At 31.2% G+C, this 21,132-nt stretch overlaps 1 protein-coding gene across 3 annotated transcripts in view; it reads right to left on the bottom strand.

Annotated features, from left to right (window-relative positions):
- The window catches only part of LOC108904263 (DENN domain-containing protein 2A), a 53,764-nt gene that overhangs the window by 18,474 nt on the left and 14,158 nt on the right, over window positions 1-21,132 (bottom strand). The window lies entirely within an intron of this gene.

Here is a 21,132-nt window from a genome sequence, read left to right as displayed (position 1 = left end):
AAGCGCATCATACTGCAATCACAAAGTTTGCTAGAGCTAATGTATTTTGTCCACTGCAATTATTAAATCATGTGTTTAGTGTTCAAATACAGACGTTAGGTCATTTGTTATCAAGTCGGTTTTTTTATAGTATCATTATTTTATATGAGTTTATCTGAAATATAAATTAAAAAATAATTTAAAGGAAATATCGGTTGATATATGATATGTATATGCATGGGTGTGATAACGATTCATTTTTAACAAAATAAAACTAGACATAAGTTATTTTTGTATCTAGAACGCGAAATGGTACTTTTGCGGTAAAGACAGGAAGTAATTTCCGTTCGAGATGTAAAGAATATTGCAATAAAATAAGACAATTGTGTTATATACAACAATTTGATTTACATAATATATTTGAAATCGTTCGAACCGTGTTTGAATCAAGACGGTGTATGCGCGGTGACTATCATAACGATAGCAACCTAATAAAAATTAGTTGTTTGAAAAGTAGTGTCAGAATTATACAGGGTGTCCCAGAATAACGTGTACAACGGAATACTACAGATTCGTGGACTCAAAATAGGCAGATTTAGGCTAATTCACCAATATCCGAAATCGCTTCGTTTGGCCGCTAGATGGCCTCAAAGTTCCTGAAAATTTTAGAATTTTGTAAATAACTCGAATACGTATTATTCGATTTTGATTATTTTTGGGGTGTGGACAGAATGTTTTTTAAATACTGCAACTCCTACAAAATTGATGTATGGTGATAATATCCGTTCATAACTTTTTCCTCTTTCGGGCAATGATAGGCGATACGATTTGGTAGCCTCTTGTAGAATTTTAATTAAATGAACGGTTTGGGTACAAAAAGTATTTTTCAAATGTCTACATTATCTTGCCACCCATATTACAATACTTAACAGTGCTATTAGGCACTGATTTTGTAGGTTCACAGTAATTTCAGTTTGATCTTTAAGTCATTGTACTTGCCAATTCTTAATGAGTGTTTACTACGATAAGATATACCACATGTTACTTCGATATGGATACATACACACACATATACGACGAATTATTTGCATGCCTAATTTTATTGACATAATATTAGTAAAAACAATCAAATACAATACAAAATGCTGAAGATGAGTAACAAAGTTGATGTTATTAGATTTAGTACAACTTATTATAAAAACAGTTCAAAATGACCACCGCAACAACAACAAAGCTTAATTCGGCGAAGAAAGTTAAAGGACACCCTTTGCAGTTTTAGAGGGCAATTTTTTAAAACATTTATGGCAATTTGGATTTGTCTACTACAACTCTTCTTCAGTGTTAGATGTGGAAGCATACACTGTTGTTTTCAAAGCACCCCAAAGATAATAGTCGCAAGGTGTTAAGTCTGGTAAACGAACAGGCCAGTTGACAAGAACATTATCCCCTCTACCGATCCATCGACGAGGGAATCTTTGGTTCAGATACAGCCGGACATTGACAGTGAAATGTGGTGGAGCTCCATCATGCATAAACCACATGTTAGCTCGGAGCAATAACGGCACACCTTCCAATAAGTCGCGTAAAGTGTTCTGCAAAAATTCTAAACAAAATTCGCCTTTCAGTCTATTGCGCAGAATAACAGGGTCAATAATAATGCTATCAATGCATTGTATTTTATTGTTTTTTCTATTTTTTGAATAACATTAGGCACGTTGTAAATAATTTTAATTCGTCGTGTGTATCCATATCGAAAAATACAGTAACAGGTGGTATATCTCATCATCGTAAACACTCACTAAGAAAAGTCAGGTATAATGAGTTTAAGATCAGACTGAAATTACAGTCAACCTACAAAAACAGTAGGCTTACTAACACTTTGTTAGCTATTATAATATGGGTGGCACGCTAATGTAGATATTTAAAAAATACTTTTTTGTATCCAAACCGCTCATTTGATCAAAATTCTACAAGAGGCCCAAAAATTTCCAAATCGTATCGCCTATCAGATAAAAAATAGTTGTCATTATTGCCCGAAAGGATAAGGATAAGAACGGATATTACCACCATACATCAATTTTGTAGGAGTTGCAGTATTTAAAAAACACTCGCTATAACACCAAAATGTGTAGATTGAAAGCAAAAGTCCACACCCCAAAAATAATCAAAATCGATTGATACGTATTCGAGTTATTTACAAAATTCAAAAAATTTTCACGAACTTTGAGCGGCCAAACGAAGCGATTTCGGATATAGGTGAATTAGCCTAAATCTGCCTATTTTGAGTCCACGAATCTGTGGTCCTCCGTTGTATACGTTATTCTGGGACACCCCGTATATTGTAATTCATATTCTAAATGTTTAATTCAAAATCAGCTCGGAAAGTGGAAACGAGCATTTACAAGGGGGAGTATTGTAAGCGGTACAAAATGCTGTTTCACAATTAATTCTCAAAAAATCGTCGAGACAGTACGAGATTGCCTACAACGAATTCAAAGTGTGGTGTAGTTCGAAGAAAATTCAAAAAGTGTTCGAAGCGGTATTGCTGGCATATTTCGAACACAAAAAAAATAAAATTAAACCTTCGACGTTATGGCTAGTATATTCCATATTACTGAATACCAAAAAAAAAAAAAATGTAAATATCAGAAAATTTCCAAAACTAATACCGTAATTGAAAGGCAAATCAGTTGGATGAACTTAAACCTCATTGAACCTCAGCCTCATTGAACACCCAGAACTAAAAGCTACGATAACTGACAGCACTGGATCTGGCATAAATTTAACTCATTGCAATATCGGCACTTTCAATTTACATGTAGTGCAAAATAAATTGTAATCGCCCTGTTTATAATAGTTACTGTTTTCTATTAAAATGTTATATTGAAATGTATATTGTTTAATTAATAAAATCATAAATAATTTCGAAAAAATCACAAATTATTTTGACATTGGTTTTATATTCTAGAACGAAAAAAGACTTTGACGTTCTAGAACAAGGGTCGGCAACTGGCGGACCGCGGTCCAGATCCGGACCGCGGAAGGTAAAATACTGGACCGCCAAAAATTTTTTGAAAATATAAATTACTCAAATAAATTATTTAAAAAATGTTTTTTACGTTTAAGTGCCAATCTTATCATTTTTGCTAGTACTTTACAATTGTGTGTGTGTGAGTTATTAATGGTTAGTAAGCAGATTAAATTTGAGTCCAAATTAAAACAAAAAAATAAGAAATATGAATTTTTTTCTGGACCTCGTTAAACATTTTCAAAAGTATCCGGACCCCACCTAAAATTACTTGCCGACCCCTGTTCTAGAACATAAAAGTATTTTGCAGCTAGGTGACAAAAAAGACTCACTTTGTCCACTGAAAATTATAAAAAATATCGATTTTAGATGAGTTTTCGAAAAAAATAATTTATTATAAATCATAGGCATAGGATTGGGGTTGTCTTAGATTGTGCCAAAGTAATTCTACTACTTTTCACATAGATTTTACTATTTGGTTGATACACCAGCCACTATTTGTAAAACGATGTCACCGACTTGAAACCACAGTTGACTATACTGCATTCCTCATTAATGTAAACATATTACTGAAAACCCGACTGAAATATACATTGCAGTTAGTAAGTATTACAATCCTCGTGTTTGCATAGCATGGATAACATTACACATTTTGTAGAAAACTATTTCACATTTCATTAAAACGAGTTACGACCGATACAAACCAATAAATGGCCATATCATCGTTCACCGTTGCGTAATGAGCGAATTTTGAACTTTCATTTGAGCCGTCAAGTGTTACACACAAATAATAAAGCACATACCTTCCGATATTGTTTGCAAAACAAAACCTTTTGTTCCCCGAACCCTCTCACAATACAGACTAATCAAATGTATTCATAAATCATCATATTATATCTGTTCCGGTTGAATTTCCTGTCTTTGGGTTATATGTAGTATAATGATTGCCTACGAGATGACACAATCAAAAGCCTGTGGTTTATGGCCAAATAATTGTCGTATGAATATTTTCAGGAGCATCACGAAAGTGCTAGTTATTACGTACAAAAACTAAGTGTGAGTCACTTTCTAGTTGTGCAACATTTTTCAAAAACTATCAGTTTTATGTAACGCAATTGCGAATTCTAGTTTTTCTACTGTAGAATTTGAATAGAATAGAATTTTCTGCGAGCATCAGCGAATAAAAAACCAGTCGATTTGGCAACTGTGTATCAAACAAGATTTTTTCGAAAACTGCACAAGCGCGATAAAGTGAGGAAAATTTGTTATTGACAAAAGCTTTTTTTGTTTTTCTTCAATATCTCGGTTGCATTTCACTCTACGAAAAGATTGCTAGACATATTTTTTTTTCTAAATAAATTTTTTACAAGATCATAATTACTTGTTTTTAACGCTTCCCAAATTCACAGAAATAAAAAAATCGATCTGATCATCTAACCGTTTGCTATACAGGATGATTCACGAATGGTGACCAAAAATGAAACCTCGTATTCTTTGGCGAATTTTAAGGGGAGTCTTTTCTATACAGTTTTTATCTAGGACGCTTCGTTAAAAAGATACAGGGTGTTAAACGTCAAAAAATATTTTTAATTTAATTAAATAATTTAAAAATTAGAAAGTAATAATTTAAAATTGGGCACATGTATTTATGTAAACATTGTCCAAAATATGAGGGCTTTTCCTAAAATTTACATGCTCCAGTGGCGGAGATACAGAGTATCGGTGACATATTTTTAAATAAAAAAAAAATAAAAAATAGTACGCCACTACTTTACGGTAACAACCATGATATTTTCGGATTTGTCTTTCAATTTTCTACAAATTACTACTCTCTTATGTTTTATTTTGTTTGTTTTTATTTTATTTTGTGTTACTTTATTTTTTTCAGAAGACAATTTTTTGATCGTTGTTGTTGCAGTGGAACGGCCTCTGCTTCTTTCTCGTCGGCGAAACCCCTCTGGACGGCTACTGTGTAGTGGCTGATTTTGGGTTTTGTTAAAATAAAACGCAGAATTTTTGTTGCTTGATTCAAGTAACTTCGCGCTAGATCAAGCTTTACAAAAAGAATTCGCAACTACGCAAAGTCAAATCACCGTCTACGATTCAATATTACACCGAAAAATTCCACGTTGCATAAATAAAGTAACACAAAATAAAATAAAAACAAACAAAATAAAATTAAACAAAATAAAAAAAATAAACAAAACAAAATAAAACAAATAAAATAAAGCAAAACAGAACAAAACAAAACAAAAATAAAACAAAACTAAATAAATAAAAATAAAATAAAATAGGTAAATCAAACCGAAACCCTGAGGCGAGGGCAAATAAAACAATTTTAACTATAAAAAAATTAATAATCCGAAACAATCCGCACAGGACAATTGAAGTCGAGCTACTATAGTGGTGGGGGTATAAAAATGATAGATAAACAAAACACAATGCACACACGCGCCTAACTGGAAAGCGACAGGTTTCGTCTTGTTCCCTAAAAACATTGTAGTTCCACAAACAATTTTCATCTGTTTATGTCAAAATGAAAGTCTTCCTTACATTTTTAACTACTATCTAATCTATTTTTGAGTAACAAACAAATGCTAATGGTATCACAAATGGGAAGTCATTAGTACCTAAGATGGTCATAAGAAGTTTTACTTTTTTTTGATAGTGTTGCATCCATTTTATATTTATGCACTTTTTAGTAGTAATACTAGACATAGTAAGCTACATTATATATATATTTTCTGTGATTGTACCTCTGCGTGAACTAAGAATAAAATCTTGAAAATTTTTATTTTATTGTAATAGTAAGACAGAAAAATTATGTAAAAAAATATATAATGTAGACTAATGTTTTGTCTAACAGTTTTTGTTTCATTAGGGCAGCTGCAATAGTTTTCGAAAAAAAAACAATTTTTAAAAATACCCGCTCTAGCGTCTATTTCATAAATTATCACCAGAACGCAGCGAAATGCGAGGCTGAATTTGTGTCAATGGTACATTGTTGCTTGAATCTGATGAAAATCATTATTTATTCTTTCTTCTAACTGCTTAGAATGCCGCAGTTGCTATCGCAGCCCACTATGTAATTTTAAAAAGCATTATATTCAAATATCGAAATGTGTTCTTAGTTCGTTTTTTAAGTTTTACTCGAAAATAAGGCTTTTTTCGAAATACATAAACGAGTAGTAATTTGTAGAAAATTGGAAGACGAATCCGAAAATATCATGGTTGTTACCGTAAAGCAGTGGCGTACTATTTTATTTAGTAAAATATGCCACTGATACCCTGTATCTCCGCCACTGCAGCCTGTAAATCTTAGGAAAAGCCCTCAGATTTTGGACAATGTTTGCATAAATACATATGCCCAATGGCTAATTATTTCACTTAGTAGTTTTTAAATTATTAAAAAAAAAAATAAAAATATTTATTGATTTTTAATACCCTGTATCTTTTTAACGAAGCGTCCTAGATAAAAACTTTATAGGAAACACTCCCCATAAAATTCAGCAAAGAATACGAGGTTTCATTTTTGGTCACCATTTCTGAAGCACCCTGTATATGACTTAATCGACATTCTTTTATTCAAACCATATTTAAAGTAAAAACGTACTATCTGAAAACTAATATTAATTGTTATTTCGTTCACTTAAGTGGCCCAGATTCCGCTCCACCTCGAAAAAGTTGAAAAACCGCTACCGAAGTGCCCCAGTTACAAAATACATTATTTGTTTGTTTAATGCTCAAACCAGATCCCGACAGTTAAATTTAACAGACGCCCCAGTGTACGGGCGTTATGAAAGACAGCATTAAAGAACATAATTGCATTTAAATTGAAATTCACGGACGTTTTATTGATGTAATAGCAACAACACTGTGCAGCAATGTGTATCACTTATTAATAACGTTATAAACAACGAGAGATAATTGGTACGGGATGAAAGAAGCTAAAAATAAACGTTGCAATCTGAAATTCTGGAAACAAAGAAAGGCAACGGCCACTCCTTTCTTCTTAGTTCCCAGAAATCACGTTTACTGGGCGAAATACTCTCCGAATTCGATTGTTTTCTTCTGAACTACAGAGTGGTTACGTAATAATTTTGGTGGTAGACGAATTGGCCGATTTTGTCACGTAAGATGGCCTCCTAGAAATCCCGACTTAAATCCACTAAATTTCTTTTTATGGTATTCTGAATAAGAAAATTTGTGTTTGTTCCAAAAGAGGCACGAAAGAGGTCAGAAGTAGGAGAGTAGTTATTATAATTTCGAATTAGTGTTATTAGTAGGGCTGTCAGAACTGAGCCGCGGGACATAGACGTAATCATTATTTATTAAAAAGAAACAAATTAAATGGTCTACCTTACACCACCATATAAACAACAACCGATAGGAATTAATTACGCAACATTCGCACGATAACAAAGCAACAGTATACTAGCGTGACGTGAATGTTAAAAGCATTCTGAGGAAGCGGCTTACGCATGTCTCGGTTGACCCGCTTGGCACGTCACTGAACTGTGGCTCTCTCTGACAGCCTTAGTTATTAGCTTAGAAGTTAGAAGAATCTGTACAAGGTGTCCCATTTTAATGTACCATTTTTTAATTCGACTTCTTTTATTACAGATTCGTATTATGCGGGAAAAATACGTAACTTTTGTATGACACATTTTTTTAAAAATGTTTCGTTCTCTCGCTAGAGTGCGCTATACTTTTACTGCTCCATTTTAATTCTCAGGCTAATATCTCAAGAAATAAGTAGGTTGGTGAAAAATATTTCCAACAAAAGTTGTCAGGTTTTGGGGGATTAAATTATCGTAACCTTGAAAGTCAATTATCAAGTTCATTTCAAGGTCAACCTTGATTTTTTTATGTGGAAACCCATATTTTTTTTACAGTTTCGTAATTTCGTATTTTTTTTTCGCACAGAATACGAATCTGCAATAAAAAATATGACCTTGACCTTGGTCTTGATAATTGACTTCAGTCATATTCAAGGTCTTCAGTCATATTCAAGGTCACCATAACTTGACCCCCTCGAAACCTGATAACTTTTGTTAGAAATATTTTTTTATAAAATTCGAATTAAAAACCTTGTACAAAATAAATTTATGATTAATTATATGTACCCACGATACCTTTCGATGTGACATTTCTATGAAAAATATTTTATTACGATCACCTATCCTATAAATGGTATATGTAATCATTTTAATCATTTTAATTTTATTATACACCATTATCAAATTAGCTACAGATCAGTATGCGAATTTACTTTTACTTTGAACACAAGCAGATTTTTTTAACAAAAACGACTTTTTTCCATAAAACGAAAAATTAAAAAGTTTTTCCTCTTTTCAACTCCATAAATAGACACACTGTATAATAACAAAAAAAAAGGAAGGGAAGAGCGTAACAAGAAATCCGACACAGTACTTCCGGAGGCATTAGTCAGTTGGTTTTCATAAAGAACATGAAGCATATTCTTACTCATCTCATTTATAATACTATTCAATGAATAATAAAGAAATTCGACTTTTTGGAATAATATTTCCAATAAATTTCATATACATACTTATAAGAAGTCTATACTCGGCGGCCGAAATTATAAAGAGTGACTAATACATAATATAAAAACACTATTACCATAATGCGTATAAAATATAAAATGATTTCTATACGGTTCAATATTATTTATCTTTGCGCCGCTCGCCATGCACATCGGTAGAATCTATAATCGTGTATAAACTGAGTTACACTGAACGTCGATCTATATTTTATCTCTGTCTTTTGCACTTGGTAGGGAATAGGGAAATGCTTTTTTAGTGGGTGTAAACGGACTTGATTTGCCCGACCTGAGAAACGTCATAGCAGTAGAGGATCGTTTAAATTATACTAATGACGATTATTTTAATTTGTTATTTATGGAAAGTGTGACAAAGTAATTTCAAGAACATGTAGAAAATCTGCTGCTTTTTTCTATAAATAACAAAGTAAAATAATCCTCATAAGTATAATTTAAACAATCCCAGGCATTTTTAATCAAATTTTTAGCAAAAACTATAACAGGCATAACAATAATTTGACAACTAACTTGACAAATGTCAAGTTATTTTAATTGTTTTGAAGTGTTTACAGTCATGGCCAATTTGACAGCAGGTCTGATACGACAAAAACTCCAGAAAAATAGAAAATTGCAAATATCTCTAAAAATAGTAACGACAACTATAACAATGCTTATATGGCTTGAAAGGAAATACTTTTCTATAAAAAATTATATATTAATATTAGAATAAACGCAATTAAATTTTCCACAAATGCAAGCGCGGCGTGGTAAAAATCTGACGCTGTGTAAACAATATACAATTTCTATTTTTATTCTCAAACGGTGCCCTCGAGCAAAATGAAATGTAATCCATAATCACAGACGATATGCGCCTGGGTAACCCACATACCGTATAGCGTATACCATTAATTTATTATTCAGATCTTTTTCACAATTTGTATCTAATATTTGATATTACCCAATCAAAACTGGACTTGCTATACAAATAATTTAGATCACTCAAAAAATATCAGAACCACCTTGCAAATCATAACATACGAAGGTTGGTTACATTCACTACACAACTGCGGAATTATGTTGACAAAATCTGGTAATATAAAGCAAAAGTTGCAGCAGGTGGAATAATTAGACAACGCCTACTTGACCAAAAAGATATAATCTAATATAAATGATTTGCAATTGTTTATATTCCCCTCAACGATAAAAGGAGAAATGTCTCTGCCACTGTACTAAATTCCATTATTTTGTCTTGTTTCTGAAATATGTAGAAGGGTTAAAACTGTAGATAATTTTTAATAGTAAGTAAAATGCATTAATAAAAAGCATTTCCGATAGACGATCAGGTAAAACTTGTTGGGAACCTCTGGAATCGTTTCCTACTTACATACTACATAAAAAGATGTGAATAGTTGTAGTGACTGAAAATTATTGGTGAAACAAATAGTAGGTTTCAAAAATATTATTCCATTTGTAAAAAATATATCTGCCAATGGAGTTTTTGCTTGTTTTTACACTATAAATATCCTCTTTAAGTTTACAAACATGCTATATTCAGAAACATCTAGTTGCAGTACGCTAAAAATTGCAAATTCCGAATATTTCAAATTGTTTATAAAATCTAAATTGTTATCCAGTTTAACTGTACCTGTCGCTTAAACTGAATGGAATCCATGCTTTTCTCACCTTAACAAATATAGAACATTGAGGCACTCCCTATTTGAAAGGAGTTCAAAGCACATTGCAATTGAAATTGCAATTGCGAAACCGATGCACTAAGTTAAAACAAACAATAAAAAAATAACTTTTAGTAATGTTGAATCGTAAAATGTTTAACATATTTATGATAAGCATTTTAGAACATAGATTTAGTAGTACTGTAAGAGTTATTGGATGCACATATTAACGATTTAAGAAGTATTACCACTAGAAAATGATTAGAGAATTTTATCCAATTTTATACTTTACCATTTATCTTGAAAACGCACTACTTTTAATATAAGACGCCACTATCTACAAAAGATGGTTCAATGTCACGATCGTGATGAAGAAGCAACTAAATTACAGCCCAGTGTCGATGACATAAAAATTAATAGGTCGCATTTGACGGCGACCTTGTCAGACAAAAAAAGGATAAAGAATCCCGAGCAATATACCGGGTGTCCCAGACCACCCGTCCACGCCTTTTATAATCCAAAGTGCATGAAAAATGGATCAGATGAAAGTTACTGGTCTCCAAGGGGCACATATTGTCGTGACCTTATCTATGACCTTGAAGGTCATTTCAAGGTCAACTTAGTTTTTTTAAATGGAAACCCTTATTTTCAACCGGCGAGAGGAAAATTCTATGTTCAGCTGACGTATCATGAGTGGGGTCCATTTCAATCTTCAAGGCCACGTGAAGGTCAATTTTTTTACTGAATCTTTCCACTTAAATGACCCCGCAAAGCTAAGGTTTAGCGAAAAATGTGTCACATAAATGTCGCAAAATTTTGGAGTGACATGTTTCGATAACCTTGACTTTGACGTTGGAAACAATTTTCAAGGTCATTTCAACGTCAACTTCGATTTTTTACGTAGGAACCCTCATTCTTAATTCTGGATTCGGAAAGAGCGGGAAACTGTAGGTACGTGACCTACAAATAAATCGGGAAAATACCTTGGTACCTAGGTAGATAGATGATACGTGACCTTGGGGGGTCAAATGGACCCCACACATGATACGTAACGCTCTTTCCGAATCCGAGGTTGAAAATAAGGCTTTCCATTTAAAAAAACTAAGTTGACTTTGAAATGAACTTCAAAATGACCTTTAATAATCATTTTTCACATAACCATGTACTTTGAATTTTAGAAGTGATGGACGGGTGGTCTGGGACACCCCGTACATTAAAAATCAATAAATCAGAAGAAAATCAGGCCGTTCGGAATTCCGCAAGTTTAAGTCTAAGCATGTTGAAATTTTCAAAAGGAAAATTTTTAAAATCTAAACTAAATTCAAGATCCAAGGAACTAAATATTTACTCTTTACCTCAAAAATATTTAATTAATGTGTAATTGAATCAAAGATACATTTATTTGCATATAGTACATGAGCTTTAAGTCAAATAAACTCTTTAATGTAACTCTTTCGCGTCAACAAATTATTTACATATAAGTACTGAAATCAAAAAACATTACTTACTTCGAGACTATAATATACTTATACAACGTAAATAAAGCTATTTCTGATTCAAAATAACATTTTCTTTTGTGTATGAACACATACTCACCATACTTACGAAATTTAAGATGAATTTAAGAAATAACCACATCACACTAACAAATCCAACAATATCAATTAGACTACTATTTTAAGTTCAAGGCAACAAAAACTTTGTTTTCGTATCAAAAGAGGAGTATTATTTCTGCAACGAACTATGTCGTTCATCAAACATATCCTACTATTAACAGTAAGAATTAGCCGTTTACACAGTAATAAAGAGTAAAACAACAATTATGATGGAGGCACTACGAAATTAAGGTCAACTACACAAAAAATTATCTCAACGCGGTTTATTCGTTCCAAACTTAAGTTTCTTATTATTTTTAAGTTGGCCCAGGTTTTCAGTATATATTTAGTTTTTCTAAAAGCTATTTATATGTGTATTATAAATTTTATTAACTTCCAAAGATTGAGGTGGGGGGATATATTTGTTGAAGCATTGAAGATGGAAGTAAAATACATTATTTATATATAGTATTTGAACTTTTTCAGCGTGGTACCAAAACTTGGCAGGCTATTATGTCATATTCGTTGCTCGACCAGGAAGTTGACAATAAACTACCCAACTACAGACAAATGGTTGTTCGTGGAGACCAACGATTAGTAAGTTAATGTCTGCTAGGCGAATAACAAAAAGGATTCTTCGCCCCACACAGGAAATGATAATTAAAACGCTACGAAATACTTATATACCTTAAAGCTTAAAGTATAAAGAATACGCTTCTATATGTGAAAAATAGTCCAGGGAACGAAGAGGAAAATAGGGTAAAACCTCCGAATACTTTCGGATAGATCCGATTTTTATGAAAATTTGGAATTAAGTTTATTTCAAGCTGTAGATGAAAAGTTATATATGTTTGATATGTGCTTCTTATTTTTAGGGGAAGAAAACCTCCCCTTATGCTAAAATCTGAATAAATATAAAAATAGGTATTATACAGTGCGTCCCAGAAGTAACGCAAAAAATTCGTATTTTACTTTGTGTTGAGTTTTCACAAAAACGCTAAAACCTGTCAATTAATAAATAGGAATTGTCGTTTTGTCACGTTGGTTAAACCTTTTTTGCGTTATCTTTCATAAACCTATGACGTCATCGACATTTTTTTTTAAATAGCACTACCTAATTGTTTAAGCATAAATGGATAGCCCTTTTGAAGGGAATTGCGTCGATATAGGGTTTGGCCTACTTTGACAAGTGCGAGAAAAGCCAACGATTGGAATGGGCATGGTTTGAATTAATAGCAAAAGTAGGTATCACAAACTTATGTGCAAAAAATGTTTTTTGGTTGATCGTAGGTACATGTTTTTATGTAGATTTGGTAGGTCCACCCGATCACAGCGGCTATGCTCATATCATTGTGACAGTTACAAATACCATAACTTTACATTGCGATGGTGTTGTGTTTAAATGAGAAACAAAGAATTGAAATCCTAATTATGGTTGGATATGGAGATAGGATCCGTAGTTATGATGAAGTATTCAAGGCCAAGTATCCAGAACAACCAATAACTTCGTCTACAGTATGCATATTAGTACGCAAATTTGAAGACGCTGGACATGTTAGAGATCTGTCTAGATCTGGAAGGTCAACGAGTGATAGAAAATGGTAGGCAAAATGTTATTTTTAACTGTCACTGAAAATCCACACACTGCCGTTCGTCATATCGCCGAAAACGCCAACAATCAATACATAAAAACGTACCTACAATCAACCAAAACACAAAACATCTACAAATTCCCATTTTCTGCCGTGATACTGTTCTCGCATCAGTTTATGATACCTTCTTTTGTTGTTATTTTAAACCATGTCCATTCCAGTCATTGGCTTCTTTTTCGCTCCTGTCAAAGTAAAGTAGGCCAAACCCTATATCGACGTATTTCCCTTCAAAAGGACTATCCATTTATGCTTAAAAATTTAGTTAGTACTATTTAAAAAAAATGTCGATGACGTCATAGGTTTATGAAACATAGCGCAAAAAAGGTTTAAGCAACATGGCAAAATGACAATTCCTATTTACTAATTGACGTGTTTTAGCGTTTTTGTGAAAACGCAGCACATAATAAAATACGAATTTTTTGTTTTACTTCTGGGACACACTAGGTATATAGAATATTGTTGGTTATAATTTACGTTACATTTATAAAATTTCAACCCTTAAAAACCACCCTTAATGATAAAAATATAAAACTAATAGTTTATTTGACCTTCAAATATTTTTATAGCACATACATTGTAAATAGAAATCTTTTCATGGTATTATAAATTATTTATTACAATATTTCTATCCTTAAAAAACTACCCCTAATAACAAAGTAATAAAAAAAAATAGTTTTTAACATTTTGAAATGATTTGATAGTACAAACAGGATAAATTAAATTATTTTACCTGTTTATAATGTAATTTATAAATTATCGCATTGTTTTAACCCTTAAAAACCACCACCATTGACAAAATATAAAAAAATGGCCACCCTTCACCGTAAGGTACCTTTGGTTTTTTAACGATAATTTCTTTAAATTAAACTATTAAGACAATCCAGTACTGTAATAGAATATTTTTAATGCGTTATTTTTGAGATTTTTGAGGTTAAAGATTTGAAAAATACGATCTTCAACTGCAAACTTCTAGCAGCGACATTTCTGTTAATTTCTTTCCTACACAAATAAAAAAAAAATCAAAATATTCTCTGAAAAAAAATCTAAACTTTTGTACACTTAAATATTTTTCGTATCTTTTTATTTTTAAAGTATTTTCAAAAATATGTTATTTTTTTAAATAATTTTTTTTTTTTCAATCAAAACGTAATATTTTCGAAAATATGCATTCTAAACCGCTTAAACTTGTAAAATATATTGTTAGCACATAAAAAATGTAAATTGTAGAAGGATTACTTTTAACATTAAATCTCGTGAAAAATTCATCAGTTTTTGTACTGATTTTTTTTCCAAAAAAGTGAATTAACAATTTTATTTTGATGATAACTGTTAATTTTTATGCTATTGACTTTAAAGTCAAGTTCATTTTAAAGATTCTTTAAAGTACTTTTAAAAATGTTCTGTGCATTTTTCTTGAAAGATAGATTTCTTTATAGTTATTTTACGTTAAATGTTTCCAATTTAGTTTCTGGCGGACATGAAATTATCTTCAACCAGCCGTATCTCAGCACCTATTGCACCTATATAAATGAAAAAAATTCAATCTATTTCTTTTTCTACAAGCTTCATTTTCTTCGTGATGTTTTTTTTTCATAGAATTTTTTAATAAAAAACGTACATTTTCAATCACTCAGAAAATTTTGACTGATCGAAAAAATACTTTTCCTGAGGTTATTTTCAATATTTTATTTTTCACGCCCTAGAAGGGCTTCTCTGGACTAAAATAGCTATATTTTTTTTGATAAATAATGATTTTATGAATAGAAAGGATTATAGTTTAAGCAGTATAATGAAGATTTACTAAGAAACTTAATAAAAAGCAAAACTTTTTAACTATTATGTCACGAACAGTATACAGTTGCTCTAAAATCTTCTGAATCGCGTGAAACATTTTTCCCGGTGTAGCACGTGACAAATAAGGTCAGCGATGCCTTGAACTTGTTATCTTAATCTTCAGCGTTCCCTTCAGTAACAGTGGTCCTGTTATGATATGATGGAAGGAAATTGCTTTTATAATAGCTTGAAGCCGCAGTTGCGCGTTTGCCAGTAATTACTGGGCAGCACGCTACACTTTCTAGCCGTCATTAAATCAAGGGGAAATGAAAAAAACGCATGTAATTGTGGGATACTTTCTCATGACATCCAGTAGCATCTGCATATTTATGTTCAGGGTATTGTCTACGACAGAAGTTCATAACGTGGGGCTATCTGTTCGAAAATCAAAAGACTGCTACTTACTATACAAGGATTATAGGAAATATATGAACAAAATATTAAATGTTTTTAAAGACACTAAATGAAATCTAAAGTAATTGCAAAATGGGGCATTTGCACCTTTTTTGATATCACCACAAAATGAGACAATGTGACGAAAAACTTATATTTTTATATGAAACCGTTATTTAACTGTCAGTTAAAAAAAACTAAAAATACTCTTTCAGTTTGTTTTTCTCAATATCAAATTATTTTACTTACTAGATTTTAAATTATTTAAAAAATTAAAAACATTTTTTTAAATAATTTTTATTTTATTTTTATTAATAATTTAAAGTTTAACACCCTGTATCTTATTCCCTTAAAATTCATTATAGAATATGAGGTGTTATTTTTGGTCAGTGTTTATGATTCACCCTGTATACAGGGTGTCACCTGACGAATGTTACATACTTCAAGGGAATCATCTAGAACCCAAATGGTGTCGATTTAACTTGCTTAAACGAAAAATGTCACACAAAAAAAAGTTACAGCAACCTTTTGTGAATATTCTCGTTTCGTTTAAGCAAGTTTGGTTAAATCGACACCATTTGGGTTCTATATTATACTCTTGAAGTATGTAACATTCGTTAGGTGACACCCTGTAGAAAGGTAACTGCAGCAATCCTGTGCCTTATATGCAGAGGTAAACAATTATTTTTTTTCAGTGGAACTTAATTTAATCCTCTTTAAAACAGATATTTTAAAAATCATCATCAAATAACAACTAAATTAATAATTTGTTGATGTGTTTTTAAACTTTTTCAACTTGAATTATAAAGCCAAGAGGCTTAATGAATTTTGGAAGCTAAAAAGCAGCTATTATAAAAGATGAAAAAACTGTCGTTAGATTTATGAAGATAATAATTCTTAAAAGTGCTTTAGTTTTATTGGACTTCTATCTAAAGATTTTGACACAATTAATCATAAGCTTCTTTGTTCTAAACTTAAGTACTATGGGTTTAATGAACCGACTTTAGATCTTATTAATTCTTATTTACACTGAAGATCTCAACAGGTATGTGTTAATTACATTTTATGTAATAGTTTAGAAATATTTTTTGGTGTACCCCAGGGGTCAATTTTGGGTCCCTTACTTTTTATAATTTACACTGCTTCCATTTTAGAATCAATATTATCATTTTGATATTAATGATCTGGATCAAGCATGCAATATTGTCAGCTCTGAGTTATAAACTGTAAGGCAATTATTTGATAATATAATGAACATAATTTAAAATTAAATTGTAGCAAATCAAAATTAATTTTTTTTGGTACTAAGAAAAGGGTACAAATATTAAGACTCAACTTTAATATTATAATTGATGGTATTACAATTCCTAGTACTGACAGCGTAAAAAATCTGGGAGTGACTTTTGACAGTAACTTACCAATTCAATCAGCATGTGAAAACATTATTCCAAAAAACTTATTCTTCGCTTAGATTAATTTATAGTAGTCGTCATATCCTGAATAAAAAACTTAAAATTATGTTATATGAGTCACTTGTTCTCTCCTATTTTAATTGCTGTGATTATGTCTATGGTCCATGCCTTAGTGTACAAGAAAAAAAAGTTCAAAATTCATGTAGTCGACTTGTACATGGATTAAGAAAATTTGATCATATTTCTCACAAAATTGTAGAAATCAAGTGGTTCAACATGGAGAATCGTCGACGTCACCATCTTGGCAATCTTGTGCATAAAATTTTAACCATTCCTTCTTATTATTCATTAAAAACTAAATTTGTTAAATTGTTCATTCGAGGAATATCCGATTTAAAAATACATTTACAATGCCACATCATCGTAGTGCCCTATTTAAAAGATGTTTTTCTTATAATTCTGTCACTTTATACAATTCTCTTCCTGATAATTTTAAAATTTTTAATATTAACAAATTCAAGTATAAATTTAAATCATATCTATTGAGTGGAGAGCTGATTTTAGAGTTTATAGTTGAGAATTTTGATTTTAAACTGTTGATTATTGTTAGTATTTTTGTGTTTTATTTTAATTGTGTTATTGATTCTTTTCTGAGCGATCGTCTGTTGTTTTTTATGTATTTCGAAATTACATGTTATCGCATACATATGGTTGAGTGTGAATAGCTTTTGCTAGACTTCGCCATGAGTTTGCGAATTTTTCCCTTTATTTTTTTCTATTTCTTTATTTTTATATTTGCATTATCTGCTTCTAATAAAGACGATTTATTATTATTTACTATTATTATTATTATTATAAAAGTTCCTTCCTTTTACGATAGCTTCATTCAAAACATGGGCCATTACATTACCAGCAATGATTTCCTAAAGGTCTTTGACTTCGTCCCCTAGAGTTATATCACAATAAATTAAGTTATTATATTGTTAAAGCCTTTGACCTTTGTATTTTTCAATCATATCTTGGAAACAGATCAGTGCATCTGCATTAAAACTAAGATTATACATAAATAATGTTTCAAATAATAAGAATTTAAAATACACTGCTTTTTTTTTACAAAATTACCAAACTTTAATACGTTATATTTCTAATACCTATTCTAATTACCCCTGTGGCTTCTAAAGTTGGGCATCTGAGACGTCTCATTTATAAATTTAATATAACTAGCGCATTAACATTAAACCTAAATTATGTACCATTCTTGATATGTATCGCAGTAGAGGGAAAACAAGCGGAAGTTTGGTCTACATTTATGATGAAGGGGAGCCTACGAAGAAAGCAATTAAAAGGAACGCAGGGTAGACAGTCGAAAATAGATAAAATACTATTATGTGGGAGTTGGGAGACCTTCCAATGATAAAATTTGGTGATTTATCTTAAACAAATATACCAATGTAATTTTAAACGTTTTTAAACAATAATCCAGACTGATTTGTAGAAGAAAATAACCGTACCTGCACCGTCATTAAAGTTGTTACTTTTTTGTCGGTAAACTAACGGATCATTACAGATGCTCGACGCTAAACAAATACAATTTTCACATCATCGACGTCCGCCGTAAAAAAAAATCGGTCAGTGACATTTTAAAACACGGTGTCCTTCTACCTAGATTCCCCGTAATGAGAGAATACCGCGACTGATTTGGTAAAAATTTTAAGGCAAATATAAAACAAGTAACTTTTTGAAAATTGTGATGATATAAACAAAACTGCAATTTTTTGCAACCGATATTTATTCATAAAAAAATACCTTGAAACGCGAAAACTCATAAAAGGAATAAAAGGTACATTCTCAAAAGTGTGATATACAGGGTGTTTGGTAGGTCGATGCATTTCTTGCAGGAGGTTATAGTGCAAGTTTTAATAAAAAAATGCAAGTTTATAAATATTTCGGAAACCGCTCAGAATATTTTAATGAAATTTTACAAGCTTTGACAGTTAACAACAATATATGTTTTACGATAAAAATATTGTTTTCAGTTTCACCAGTGGCGCCCGCACAGGCACGTTTCTAAAATAGAACGGGAGATATTAGACTGAAGTTCGACGACGTCTTTCTCGTTTTTGCCTCTGAGAGTACTGGAAGGTAACCGAGAGGCAAGTACAATAAACTAAATTTAAAAGATGGGCTGCGGGACACCTTCGTGAAAATTCAATTTTCCTTTTCAAAAAAATAATGTGTACAGCGACGTATTTCTCACTTATGCCATATTCGTATGTTGAAGAGAAGTATCGATTTTATCACAAACTTTTTTTGGCATAAGTGTCGCAAGGGACCTAAAAATGGAAAACTTTGTAAGAAAACATCTTTATTTGTCTACCAATTTCTCATTAATGCCAATTAGAAATATGACATTATTATATTCGAAAAGCTCTTAAAAAACATTGGCATAAGTCCTACTAAGGACTAAAGAAAATAGGGCTTTGGAAAAGCTACGGAAAATTTTTCGTTTTGATCAACGTTTTTCTCGTGAATAAATTAAAGGTTATTGCAAAGAAAAAAGTGAAAGTATTCATATATATGTTAAACATTTTTTGAAAAGTTGTAGGAATATTCATGAAAATTGTTACGTCTTTCTCGCATATGCCATTTTGCATGCACGTAGGAAACTACATTATAAAGTCATATAAATGTAGGCATAAGTCCACATTGGATTTTCATGTTGAAAATAATTTTTAATTTTAATACGAGTCAGGTCGACAAAGTAGAAAAATAATAGAAAATTGCCACAATTTTCTCGTTTTTGCCGTTTCGTACACGAGTAGAAAATATTATTAAAAGCCATTTTCAAGAGTGGCATGAATACCACAAGGTACTGTCGTATGTAAAAATTTTTAGAGTATTTCATCGCCTGCGCAATTTTCGAAATACTTATACTTACTTGCATTTAGCGTATTTTTAATTTTATAAATATAAGTAATTCATGTATTTAATGAAAGTTAATAATAAATTATTTCGGCATAAGTCCCCACATATTAGAAATGATTTTTAATAATTTTTTTAGTCATGATTAGAAAAAGAAAAATTATATAATATTGCCACAAATTTCTCGTTTGTGCCTATTCGTAAATGAGTAGAGTATTTTATCACAATAGACCAGACGTATTTATGAACAATATATTTAAATTTTAAAAATTATAAATATTATATAATTTGAATTAACCGCTACAGCGCAAGGGTGATCTACTTGAATTGAGCCGACTAAGGTAGAAGAAGAAGAAGAAGAAGAAGAAGAAGAAGAAGAAGAAGAAGAAGGAGGAGGAGGAGGAGGAGGAGGAGGAGGAATTAAGCTAGAATACATAGAGAAGAAACTGATTTATAACTGATTTAATATCATGTATATTGAATTTTGTTTTTCTGTTTTTGGGACTTTGTACCTTAATTACTTAATTTGTACTTTTATACATTTTATTTTTATATTAAAAGATTTATTTAATAGTAATTGAATTGAAAAACCGCTGCCAGCTCAATTGTCATAATGCTTACTCAAAATCTTTGAATTACGAATTTTTAATTATAATTAACACAAACTTAACACTTAAAATAATACAAATTTTTATTAACTTAAAATTAAAGCATATCAAAAATATTAGTTTTTTCGGTTTTACGATTTTTCACATTTTCAAATTTCAAACAGTTTTATCTCTAGCTCTTGATGAACGAAAATATATTTTAACGGATCAAAATAAAGGCCTTACTACCAGCTTTATTATAAGTTATTAAGAATTATCGTAATAAAAAATATGTCGAAAAATCAAACTAAACCCAATACAAAGCTTTCTCTTTTTCATGTACATTTTTTTGTGTGTCCCGCAGCACATCAATTTATTGTACTTGCCTCTCGGTTACCTTTCAGTACTCTCAGATGCATAAACGAGAAAGACGTCGTCGAACTTCAGTCTAATATCTCCCGGTCTAAAAATATTGTTCACAAATCGTAGCAAATC

This window comes from Anoplophora glabripennis, unplaced genomic scaffold (genome assembly GCF_000390285.2).
Source record: "Anoplophora glabripennis isolate ALB-LARVAE unplaced genomic scaffold, Agla_2.0 scaffold46, whole genome shotgun sequence".
NCBI lineage: Eukaryota > Metazoa > Arthropoda > Insecta > Coleoptera > Cerambycidae > Anoplophora > Anoplophora glabripennis.
The sequence above is the reverse complement of the archived record's forward strand: the minus strand, read 5'-3'. Positions and strand labels throughout refer to the sequence as shown.